The sequence below is a fragment of the Fukomys damarensis genome, unplaced genomic scaffold, assembly GCF_012274545.1.
Source record: "Fukomys damarensis isolate Sample0158 unplaced genomic scaffold, DMR_v1.0_HiC HiC_scaffold_12, whole genome shotgun sequence".
In the NCBI taxonomy this organism is placed as follows: Eukaryota; Metazoa; Chordata; class Mammalia; order Rodentia; family Bathyergidae; genus Fukomys; species Fukomys damarensis.
In genome coordinates, this window is record NW_022900924.1 from 9089415 (window position 1) to 9101952 (window position 12538).

Sequence of the window (12538 nt, forward strand, 5' to 3'; positions counted from 1 at the left end):
CACCAAAAAAGGAATCTTTCTTCACTGTTGGCATGGAAGTAAATATGGAGATTTCTCAAACAATAGGAATTCCATTTGACCCAGCCATTCCTCATTTAGGGATCCTCCCCAAAGAATTAAAGACGTCATATTACAGTAAAACATGCAAACTCATGTTTATACCAGAACGATTTATAGCTAGCTAAATCTTGGAAGGAGCCTAGGTATCTATTAACAGACGAATGGATAAAGAAAATGTGGAATTTACACACAATGAAGTACCACTCTGCCATAAAGAAGGACAAGCTTGAGTCATTTATATAGGAACATGGTTCCAACGTGAGAACATAATGTTAAGTGAAATAAACGAGACACACATGTCTATTAAAATTATATACATATATATATGGCAGGGAATTAAAAACAATTGAGAAATGTCATATACATGTACCAGCTGTCCATATTAATGCAATCATTATCTATTACAAGCACGTCCCAATTTTAAAAATCAATCTTTTTTTAAAAAAGCAATGATTCTATAGAGCCGAGTGATTCTTGAGGCCTGAGGGCTACGTGTGGCTGGTGGAGGTAGCTCAGTGGTAGAGAGCTTGCCTAGCTTTTATGGGGCCCTGGGTTTCATCCTCAGCCCCACAGTAAGTGAATAAACAAACCTAAACTAGCTAACATCTATCTCTGTGGCTCTTTCAAGGCTACTTGTTCTCATATTCAATGTCATAATTTCTTCTCCCTCTAACAGTCTAATCTCAGCTCCCACAGGACCACGCACTCCAATAATGTTCACACCGAACACCGGGTTCTATTGAGACGTATAATTTATTTTGTCATTTATCGATGACCTTTTTCCCCAAGTTATGCCATTCTGCTACAGACAGAGTGAATTTAGCTAAAGCTTTCCCTTGGGCCTTCAGCTCGAGCAGTTCTAGGTGGGAACACTGGCAGAATCAGATTCCATTTCACGGCAGATACAAAATTCTGGATGACGCAGCACTGTAGAACCTGCTCTGCACAACCAGAGAAAACCCCTGGAGACACATGGAGTGTTGCTAACTTATGTGAAGGTAAGTGTTCGTTCGAATGGGGGCTACACTGGTATCCAGGCCCATACCGAGGCTGATATCAAAGGCTCACTTTGCACGTGCTGGTGTCATCACCTTCGGGTCAGAGCAGATTGGCCCCGTCCCTTGAGGCCTTGTTGATAACACAGGTTTGCGGACAGGATGTGGGATTCTGAAATAGTTTCCTATGAGTACGGGAGACAGGAGTTCAGGAACTTGAGCCTCCCTGAGATATCAGGCAAGGCCAGATTTACCACTGTCCTAGGAGAAGGCAGGCAGGCAGCTGCCTCTGTCAAAAGCTCAATTTGAAAAATTTTGTAAGAAAAACTCAAGCCAGACCCTCAAGAGAACCGGGACCCTCATTTTTTTCTTCTCCTTAATGAAAATTTCCAAACTCAAGAAATGAACAGAAATGCAACTCTTGGCTGAAGGACCTTTGGGATGGAGTCCAGTGGAGGTCAAATCAAACTACTAGGCTTGGTCATTTCTACAGCCCAGCCCATCAGGTGTAACCAAAGGACTACAAGCCCTGCTCGTGATGAGATTTAAAAAAAATAAGTAAAGAGAAAACATGTTAGGGATCAATTCTCTATGAGCAAGAGTCAGTGAAATTACAAACTCCCTAAGTTCCCCAAGACCTATGGAAGATTCAATTCAAGGGACAAAGGTAATGTGAAAGGACCTGCTAAACTATTAATGGTTATTTTGGGTAGAGCTGTGTGTTCTTCAGTCTGCCTCATTGAGACAGTAGAGCCCGAGAGCTGGGAGCGCTTCTGGTTTGGGTATGAAATGATGAGTATCCAGCCAACACCAGCATATCAGTGCTGCGGTGAGTGAATAAGACGATTACTCAGCTAAATGTAGTCCAGTCCCCTCTACCTCCTGCACCATGGCTAACTCTGATTCCTGAAATCTGTTCGCCTATGATTTGTTTAAAGATCACAAGGGCTGTATTTTCTTTCACAGAAATACATCTCAATTTATGTTGAAATGTAAGAGAAACAATATGCTGAAGATATTTTTTGGCTTTGTTTCTGTAATAAATAGTAAAATAAAAGCTTCTAAGGCTGCCTAATTGCAGGGGAATCATTTTTGTATTGTAAAAATTCTAAACATGGATTTTCAAAATCATAGAGAAAAGAACTCTTTTGAGTAAGTGAATGGGATCCGAGGATAATCAATAGGAGAGATTTGGGTAAATTTCCTTGATTGAAATAAAAGATGTTACTTTCAGTAAAACCAATTTGAAATTAGCTTCCTTCGTAGAGATTTTGATGCTGAATATTTTGAGAAGTTTCTAGCCTGTGGTCTTGTCACCAGTTCACACTGGGGAGGTTGACTTGAGATTCAGACCACCCCATGAAGAGACACAGAACTGGGGACTCGATGCAGCGTCCTCCTTCCGCGGCTCAGCTGCCGTCCATCTGCTTATCAGCTCTTGCAGCCCCAGCACTGTACACTTTCCGGGGTGTGGGCTGCTTGGTCTCCCCTCCGGGCAGCTGTCCCTGTCCGCTTATTCTGCATTTATACCAAAATGCCCAAAGCTAGCCACGTGCCAGTAGTGACCTTGGCTACAGAAGTTATTTACATCGGGTACCTGGAGACGCACCTGCACTCGGGTCGTGTTGACACAGATCCCGCTGCCTCCCAGGTCACCTTCACCCCATGGCCTGAACCAAAGTACCGCCGTCTTGCGCTTCTGCGTTTCCCTACAGCCCAATGCCACATCTTACAAACACACATAACATTTAAGAAAGAGCATCTTCTTGTGTGATTTCTCCATGACATTAGTGAAAAAAAAGTCTCATTGATGGTGGAGTTAATCAAAAATATGATGCAATTAAGAAGGACGGGCAGCATGGGAAAAGCTCCATTTGCAGATGTTAAAGAGTAACATGTGCCCGCCACCGCCATCTATGCCTGGGCCCCTTTACCATATCACATGAACACCCAAGGAAGAGCCTGTCTTCGTTCCAACTAGTATTTCTAACATCAGAAGCTCAACCCGTGAGACTCTTATAGGTGCGTTCATGCTGTATTTTATTACCTGTTAGTAGTGCTGAACGTAGTAGGCCCCAATACTTCCATGAGTATAGAGATGAAAGACTCCCAAGGGATATTGTTACTACATCCACGGTCCAGGGCCATGTAATTTTGCATGGTTCCCAACTCAGAAATCTGTACAGCCTGTTCTCAGCCCACGAATAGTCCTAGAAAAAAAAAACTATAGAAAATGAAAAAATGGAAATAAAAGTCTTTGTAAACAGGGAAGGGAGGAGGGGGTGAAGGGAGGGCAGGGGTAAGAAGAAAAAAATGAGAACCAAGACCTGTCATGTAAAGGTACAAGATCCCAATGATGAAGGTAACTGTACTGTATACCTAAAATGCACCAATAAACTCAGTGAAAAAAAAAAAAACCATTTCAGAAGCTTCTTGTGAACTGTGGGCATTAGCTGAATTTTGGAGTTACTTGTCTACTCTGTGAGCAAAACTTTTCCTTATGTCTGATTATAGATTAGAACCACCTGGAATTTTTTAAGGCCCTATAACATTTAGGGGATGCTTTATTCTCTGTTGTCTCATATGGTAGCCATCAGTGACTTTTGAGCACTAGAAATTGGGCTTCGTTCATGTGTGTAAATGATGATGATTTTGGACATACAGGGCTAAATAAGTTTCCTTTTGTTTTGTTTTTGTTTTGTACCGGGGATCGAACTCGGGTCCTTGTGCTTGTGAGGCAGGCGGCGGAACCACTGAATTTAACCCCTGGCCCAGTACTTTTACTTTTTAAAAGACATGTTCCAAAACACTTAGAATTCACATGTGGATGGTGTTACGTGTCTTTAGGCAGCACTGACATAAAAAGTGGACTCTGAAATATCAGTGCACATTGTTACTGGAGATGAGGTTACAATGACCATTCTGATTCTCCAGGACTGGCCTGGCTGGCTGAGTCCGGATTACTGACTCGAGCCCACTCAGGTGGTGCTAATGCTATGGGCTCCTGACCTCAGGATGTACAGCCAGGCAGGGAGCCAAGCGAATCTGAGCCTCTCTGGCCCAGGTGGGAGGTCAAAGGCAATGTTTAGAAGCCCCCAGATGATTCTAACCTATACTAAGTGAAGTGGGCCCTGCAGCGGGTGATAAAGCACATGTGATCATTGTTTCTGTGAATGGCTGCAGGCACAGAGCTCACCCCTCCCTGACTGGGTGCTACAGGAACATCATACATCCAAATTTTTTTTTTTTTTTTTGGTTTTTGGTTTTTTGAGACAGGGTATTACTATGTAGTTGAGACTGACCTGGAACTCACTATGTAGCTCAAGCTGGTCTCAAACTCACAGCGATCCTCCTGCCAAAGCCTCCCGAGTGCTGGGATTACAGGCATGCGCCGCCACGCCCGGCTAAGTCCGAATTTTTGTTGTCTAATTTGGGGAAGACTATGCCCCTAAAGAAAAACGATCACAGTTCAGCTATGTTTTGCAAAGTCTGGACGCTGGACCAACCTCCCAGATCCCTGAAGTCGGGCTCACTGGGATGAGTCACATCTTGCTGCTTGCAGCCCCAGCACTGTGTGTCTCACAACTGACGGTGGAGTGAGTACTGGATAGTGCTTTGTGTGAGTACTGGATAGTGCATGCTTTGGACCTATCACAGCCCACAGCACTAACTGGGAAAAAAATGAATTACATTGTTTTCCAAATGAATTTACTTCCGGGGATTCAGCTCAGAGGTGCCGTGCCTGCCTTACCTGAGTTTGAATCCAGATACCAAAAAAAAAAACCCAAAACCCAAACAAACACCAAAATAAATTTATTTCTCGCTCTTGAGATGGTAAAACCTGACTTGGACATTTTGTCCTTAACCGTCCCTCTTAAGTACCACATAGTCCTAGTCTCTTCTCTGAGGTGACCATAAGAGAGTCGAGTGAAGTCATGGGTAGTTTGTTCACAATTTTCATTTCAGAGGTTCCCATTCGCTCCCCGTATATAGTTGCATTAGGATAAGCCACTCTGGGCTCTGACCCTGTTATTAGAGCTCGTTGGCGATGTCAGTAATCCACATAGACATTTCTCTTCAAGCATTTCTCCCCTCTGACCACTGTCTCATTTAAATTCTGGGTCTTAGTTCTTACGAAGTTAAAACACAAAAGCAAGCTGGGCATGGTGCCTCATGCCTGGAATCCCAGCACTCTCGGAGCCTGAGGCAAGAGGATTCCAAATTCCACCCGAGACTGTGTAGCTTAGCAACTTAACAAAACCTTGTCTCAAGATAAAAAATAAAAAAGGACTGTGGACACGGCTACGTGCAAAGGCCCTGGGTTCAATCCCTGGTACCTCTAAACAAGCAGCATCAAAACCACAACTTCAAGGGAATTCCTTCCTCTGTCTTGACTTCCCCAGAGGTAATTCATGTTGCCTCAGACTCCTGGAATTTCTTCATAACCACAGGAAAACAGAACCTTGGAAAACATTCAGGAAGAATGAATTTCAAACAGAAAACAAACTTTAATATTTCAATATATTTCTATAATGAGTAAAAATATTTTTCCATCATTCATTTACGAGTCTAAATTTGGACAAGGTCTTTGCTAAGTTTTATAATTTTCGTAATAACAGTCAAGATTACTCAACTTCATAGTTCTTATGCACTACAGAGAAGAAAAACCTTCAAAACAATAGGCAGATAACAATATAAAAAGAATAACTATGAACAAGAAAGACTTGTTGCCGGGAATTTAGCTCAGTGGTTCCGCCACCTGCCTTGCAAGCACAAGGACCCGAGTTCGATCCCTGGTACTAAAAAAAAAAAAAAAAAAAAGGACTTATTAAAAAAAAATTCGGGGGAAAAGAATAACTATGAACAAGAAAGACTTGTTGCCGGGAATTTAGCTCAGTGGTTCCGCCACCTGCCTTGCAAGCACAAGGACCCGAGTTCGATCCCTGGTACTAAAAAAAAAAAAAAAAAAGAAGGACTTATTATAAATACAGTCCTGGGTGTTGGTTCTTAGAGTCCATCTAACAGTCTGCAGCTGCTCCATTGTCTTACTGAAAAGTAGAACATTTTCATGAAACCTAAGCACATCCTCTCACATGCTTTAAATCTAAATTGTTTGCATACCTGATATAATAAAAAAGCTACAGCAATACTTGTTATCTCCCAAACTTTTCTTTTTCCTTCAGTCACCACCCCTTCACACCTGCCTGCCCCAATTCGGTAAAAAGTATCTGTATGTAGCTACTGAAAATTGAACAAATTTAAATTAGTTAGGAATTCCAGTTCAGTTATTATGCCAAGTGAAATCACCCAGACATGGAAAGAAAAATATTCTGTGATCTCCTTTACATATGAAATGTAAAGATCTAATAAACACATAGTGAATCAAAACAATGGTCACCAGAAAATGAAGAGACGTAGTCAAAGATCACAAAATAGCAGGTTCAAGGGATGAGCAAGTTAGAGATGTAGTAATGATCAACATGAGAGCCATAGGTAATAAAATGTACTATGCATTGGTCCAGAAGTTATGATTGTGTTACGGTTCTTCAACTGTATGGTAGTGTGACAGTGATATGAATTGAGTAGGTGTCAGACTTTGAATCCTGAATTTTGATGTTTTCCTGGTCTGGTAATAGTCAATAATGCTAGATGTGAGCTAAAAATATAATGAATGTTTAAATTTACAAAAACAATTTTTTTCCAGTAAAAAATGCTTCACCACCAATCTCCCCTCAAAATACTCCCCTTGCTTTGAGAGTCACTTATCTCGTCATCTTGACACTTTCTGAAACAATTCTAGAAGCCCCCGTAAGGGAATGTTTTAGTCTCTATATCGTGGCTGCCTCAATGTCCTAAAACAATTGAAAACATTTCTCCCTACGCGAATGTTGCAGCTTTCGGTAGTGACAGATAATCACGTTTAATTAACTGAAATTATTCCTTTCGTACTATTAAAATTATTTTGTATAGTAGTAAGTACAAACCAGTCATTGTAGCCCAATATAAATCAGTACTATTGAGCATACGTAGGAACAAAAGTCTCTGTTCTTTTCTATTCATATCTTGCTCTGAATGCTTTTCTTTTTCTCCCTTGTCGTAAGCTCATATTAAATCCACTGAGCCTCTTGACTGATTCCCTCTCTCCCTCTCTCTCTCTCTCTCTCTCTATCTCTCCATTTCTTTCTCATCTCTTACCTTTGCAGAGTGATTGACCCTTAGCTTATTTTTCCTTGCAAGAAGCTTTTCTTCAGTGTTTGCTCTGTACTCCATCAGTTTCCATTGTTGTCACACTCAGTCACATCTTTCTGTTTAGTGGTTTTGTGTGGCTTCTGTTCATCCATAATTTCCCCACAATACACGTTCTCATTTTTTCATTCTCTTTCCTGGGAGCTGACTTTATATAGTCACTTGGTATTAACTACTTGACGCTCAGTGGAAGCAACTTACACTGTTTGTAATTTCAGCCTATGGAAATAAGACAGCACTGCAAAGGAAACTGTCACATCTTCCCCATCAACAGGTCATTCTTACAAAGACGTCATGCAAATGCACTCAAAAAATAACAAGCAATTAATGTAAATTTCCTAAAATGTTGATTTTTTTCAGTAACACTCTAAACATAGAGGAATGCATGCCGAGCAATCTACCATCGAACTACACACACAATGCCTAAAAGATTTCTAATCTAGAAAGGAAATAAGGGAAAAGAAAAAATATGAGAAAACAAAGAAATGGAAACAAAGGTTTTGTAAATAGGGAAGGAGGAGGGCATGAAGGGAGGGCAGGGACAAGGGGAAAAATGAGAACCAAGACCTGTCATGTAAAGGTACAAGGCCGAGCAATCTACCATCGAACTACACACACAATGCCTAAAAGATTTCTAATCTAGAAAGGAAATAAGGGAAAAGAAAAAATATGAGAAAACAAAGAAATGGAAACAAAGGTTTTGTAAATAGGGAAGGAGGAGGGCATGAAGGGAGGGCAGGGACAAGGGGAAAAATGAGAACCAAGACCTGTCATGTAAAGGTACAAGATCTCAAATGATGTGTGTAACTGTACTGTATAGCTAAAATGTACCAATAAACTCAATGAGAAAAAAATATTTTAAATCTGTATTCATTACAAGAGAAAAATAAATTTTAAGCTATAGTGTAAAGATAAAAATGTAGCAATTACTTCTGAGTCGATTTTGATGTTTTCTCTCCTTAAAATATCTGCTTGTGATGGACTTGCATATACACATATCCAAATAATGAAATCATAGTTTGTGGATCTTATCTAAAATGCACTACGTCTTATCACAGAATCATAGGAAAGAAATATTGCCAACAACATAAAGGAAATTATCTCTGAGACATGACTCATAGCCTCTTAAAATTTCTTCAGAAGTGGGGACATTTCAAACTGTTCTCAGGAAACACAATGAGCTTTAGTATTCATAGCTGAATTTCCTGTGTGTGTGTGTGTGTGTGTGTGTGTGTGCTTCAAGAGCTGGGGAAGACACCCAGGATTCGGCACTCACTAGGGAGGGATGTATCTATTGTACAACTACAACCCCAGCCCAATATTCCTAATTGTTCAATGTCTCACGTCAATTATTTCCTCTTCAAGAAACCTGTTGATTGTTTAATCCCTCGGCTCTCTATATAAATATTGGATCCTGATTGAGAAGCATTTGAACAGTATTTGAAAAGTATCTGAAAACTTAGAAACTTCCAACATGGTCAGTGAGAGGGATTTTATACTAGATGTTCATCCAGGTTTATCAAGGCTCCATGCGGTATAGGACAACGTAGTTAGCATGCAGTTTCTAGGGCAAAGCAGAGCCATGTGGATTTCAACCAGCGTTTTCAGTCCTTTCTTATGGGACCCTGGAACCTAAGTGTGCCTAATGCTATAAATGCAAGCATTTCTCTTCTACAGCATAGAACTTTTTGAGACTGTGTTGATCTGTGTTTTTGGCACTGGCCTCAAATGCCTGCACTCAGGCGATTCTCTGAGTAGCTGGGAACATAGGTGTACACAGCCAGGCAGGTCTCCCGACTTAGGACATTTAGGAATTTTTTTGAAATGGAGACTTCTTGCTGCATGCTGATGTACTATTTTTCTGCTTTGCAAAGAGGCCTTTCCATTACTCTTTCAAATGCATATGAACATGGTTCAAAAATATATATACTGGTAAATATTAATGAAAAACTGCAACATTAAATCCTTGAAACGAAATATTGACATGCAGAATGGAAAAACTGAGTCCCCTCATTTTACCTGCCTTTTGCTCTCATTTTCAAAATTTCAGAGTTCTATGTATGTCTGCAGTACCTGATTACCCCAGTTTGGTATATTTTAAAATATTCATCTTTTTTTAAGTCTTGTTCCTGGATAATGTCATCTACTCTTATTCCCGATATATTTATTCATATTTGTGTTCTAAGTCCTCCAGGAGGCGCAATCTTGACACGTACCAAACTGAAGACCTTGCCATGGTATCATCCTCCTTCCTAAATCCATAGGAATCTCCTCTGTTGCGAATTTTCCCCTTTACAGTAACATCTATTTACCTTCCGTGCTGCTGGGGAAACCCCAGCTCTAGCCCTGAATTCTCCACCTGGTTCAGTGTGATTCACCAAGCTCTGTATTTTCTCCCTGCTCAACAGTTTTCATGTCTTATTGCAGGTACTCACTTTTGCACCCAACATTCTAGGTCCTCTAGTTTTCATTAGAACACAGTTGGAATGTTAGGAGATCGCACATGTTAAAATATACCCCCCCCAGCCATTTTATATCCTACTTCCGGGTTCTTTCCTGACTCTGAGTCCTTTATCCTGCCGAAAGTGTAAAGCGCGAAATTCAAAAGACAACCTGGCTTGCGATAGGATAACAAAGACGGTTTCTCCCAAGGAAGGATCTTCCGTTGCCTGCCCTATAAATATCCCAGTACTTCCTCGCGCTCTCGCTCTCTGCCTTCCTGCCTCCCGCTCGCCTTCCTACAATAAAGATCTCCTGCCGGACCTCTCGGTGCGTCAGTGGCATAATTGGGCAAGGGGCACCCAAAGGGGGCTCGAGACCCCTTTCATGGAGTACATAAGTATTCCAAAAGTGGGGACTTGGTATGTGGACATAACGCATCCTGACCCTTTTACTACTCCTCCTCTCCATCTCTCTCCACTCCCAGATCCCAGATTTCCGCCCCCACAAAATCTATCTCCCTGTTTCCCGTAGCTATAATTTTGCTTTTTTTTTCTTTCTTTTTTTTGGGGGGTACTGGGGATTGAACTCCAGTTCTTGTGCTTTCAAGGCAGGTGGTGGAACCACTGAGTTAAATCCCCGGCCCTGCTCTTTCAGTTGTTTGTACTTTGGGTTTCTCATGTAACAAATACAAAAATGTTACTGAATGGGAGTTTGGTGGGTTCTTTCCAGGTGCCCAGTGTCCTGAACAAAGAATCGGAGAAAACACACAGAAAGGGCAGTGAGGGTGTAGGTTTATTGAGGCCAAAGCAGGCACGCGTTTTAGGGCTAGAGTGGGCAGCTGGAAAAGGCTTGTAACAGTCCTGGTAAAGGGAAAGAGGCCTTTAGTACCCAAAACAGCAGCTCTACCTCAAGTAAATATGGGTTTGGGACAATTGCCCTATTAAAAAACTTTTCATTTACATCTAGCAAGAAGCCAAAAAGATCGGAAATAGGGTTTTCTGACTGGTCTGTGAACAGCATCAGATTCCAATGATGGGTGAAGAAAAACATTCATTGTTTCTGTGAGCTGTATCCAAATGCTTTAGCCTAGAGTCATTTGGGTCTCCTGTCCTGTGTGCCTCTTCTTCCTGTATAAAGCATCTTGCTCAACCAGTTAAGCCTTTGGATTTTTTTTTTTGTTGTTTTTACTTCTGGCCCATTACTGTACTTCCTGGTTGGTCTTCTGGTTTGCCCCAGGCCTCAGGGACCTCAGAAAAAGATGGGAAGGACCTGGTCTCTTTGGAAAAAGCAGCTGCAAGGACTTGTGGTGTCTTATCCTGTCCTTTACTAGCTAGGGAATCTTGGAGGAAATTATTTAATCCAGTGGAATGTCACTGACTTTATAATATCTACCTTTTAGGTGTGTGGAATGGACAAAGGCGGTAAAGAATTCTGAACTGCAGTACGTGTGTACCAACCTAAGACCAAATGAGCCCAGTGCTATTCAACTCAATATTGAGAATATTTTCTTTTAAACTGAGGGGAAAAAAATGGCAGGATTAACTCAAAAACAATGCGAAGCATTGGAAGTTGCAGCAGCGCGTAAAACACTAATTATTGAAGTTTCTGTAAATTGCTAATAGAGAAATCTTACAAAAGTATATTGATTTGGGGCATGAGGCTTCCTTGATGTCCAGTATTCGGACCTTCTCTAAATTCCTGTGATTGAGAATCTCATATGGGGTAGGCAGGGAGATAGTGAACGTGTCAGAAGAGGGTTTATGGTGTAGTGTTAGAAGAGAAAAACATATCAACAGCAGGCACTCGTAAGTCACTACAAAAAAAATGTAGGCTAGGGCTGGGGATTTATTTAGCTCAATGGTTCCGCTGCCTGCCTCTCAAGCACAGGGACCCAAGTTCGATCCCCAGTACCAGAAAAACAAACATTTAAAAGATGTAGGATAGATCGGAGAACGAGGGACTGGCCCTTAAGACGGGGTGGGAATGCCAGTGGGCTCCTGTAGTCAGATCGTTCAGAGCCTGACGTTTAAGACGCTGATTACAGGAGCAGAAGCATCCAGCTATGTGAAAGCCTAGAAAGACGGAGCGGCGGCACACATCTGTCCATCTTCTTACTCTTGACATCCCGGAAGGCCCAGGAAGTGCAATGCGGAACGACTATCGTGCTCACGATTTCCAATATTATGACGGGTAAAAAAGAAAATGTGCACTGAGGCCATACTCGTGAGTGAAATAAATAGGACACGTGTAAATACTGAACACTTTCTCTGGTGTGGGAAACAAAGTATAAATAAGGATCAACGTGTATGATAGATAATGTGAAATAGGAAGAAAAGGCCCGAAGGGGAAGTGGGAGGGGTAGGGAAAGGGGAGAGGGGAAAGGAGTAAATATGAGAAATGGAAAAAATAGAAACAAAGTCTTTGTAAACAGGGAAGGGTGGAGAGGTTGAATGGAGGGCAGGGTTTGGGTAAAAATTAGAACCAAGATATGTTATGTAAAGGTACAAACTCCCAAAAATGAATGTCAGCATATTGTATACCTACAATGTACCAATAAAATTAATAAAAAAGAAAAAAAAGAAAATGTGCAGGTAAATGTTCGGAACATTTTAGGCTCTTCATATATGAGTTCTTAGGCTTCTCTTTTTATAAAGCGTTTCTTACTCTTTAAAAGTTCTTTTATAAATTGGGAATCAGTTAATGCAATGGTTTCCATACAACAAAAAGTTTCATATATGCATGCTGTGGTTTCAATATAACATTTACAAAGTTTGCCATACTGCTTTGTGCTTTAT

The 12538-nt window shown here is 41.2% G+C and overlaps 1 long non-coding RNA gene across 1 annotated transcript; it reads right to left on the reverse strand.

Annotated features, from left to right (window-relative positions):
- Nucleotides 1-2118: 2118 nt before the first annotated feature.
- On the reverse strand, nucleotides 2119-7772 carry LOC117285698. The gene is made up of 3 exons (XR_004516769.1): nucleotides 7251-7772; nucleotides 5393-5517; nucleotides 2119-3265 (listed from the first exon to the last, which is right to left on the reverse strand). It is a non-coding gene; the product is annotated as an uncharacterized LOC117285698 (long non-coding RNA).
- Nucleotides 7773-12538: the final 4766 nt, after the last annotated feature.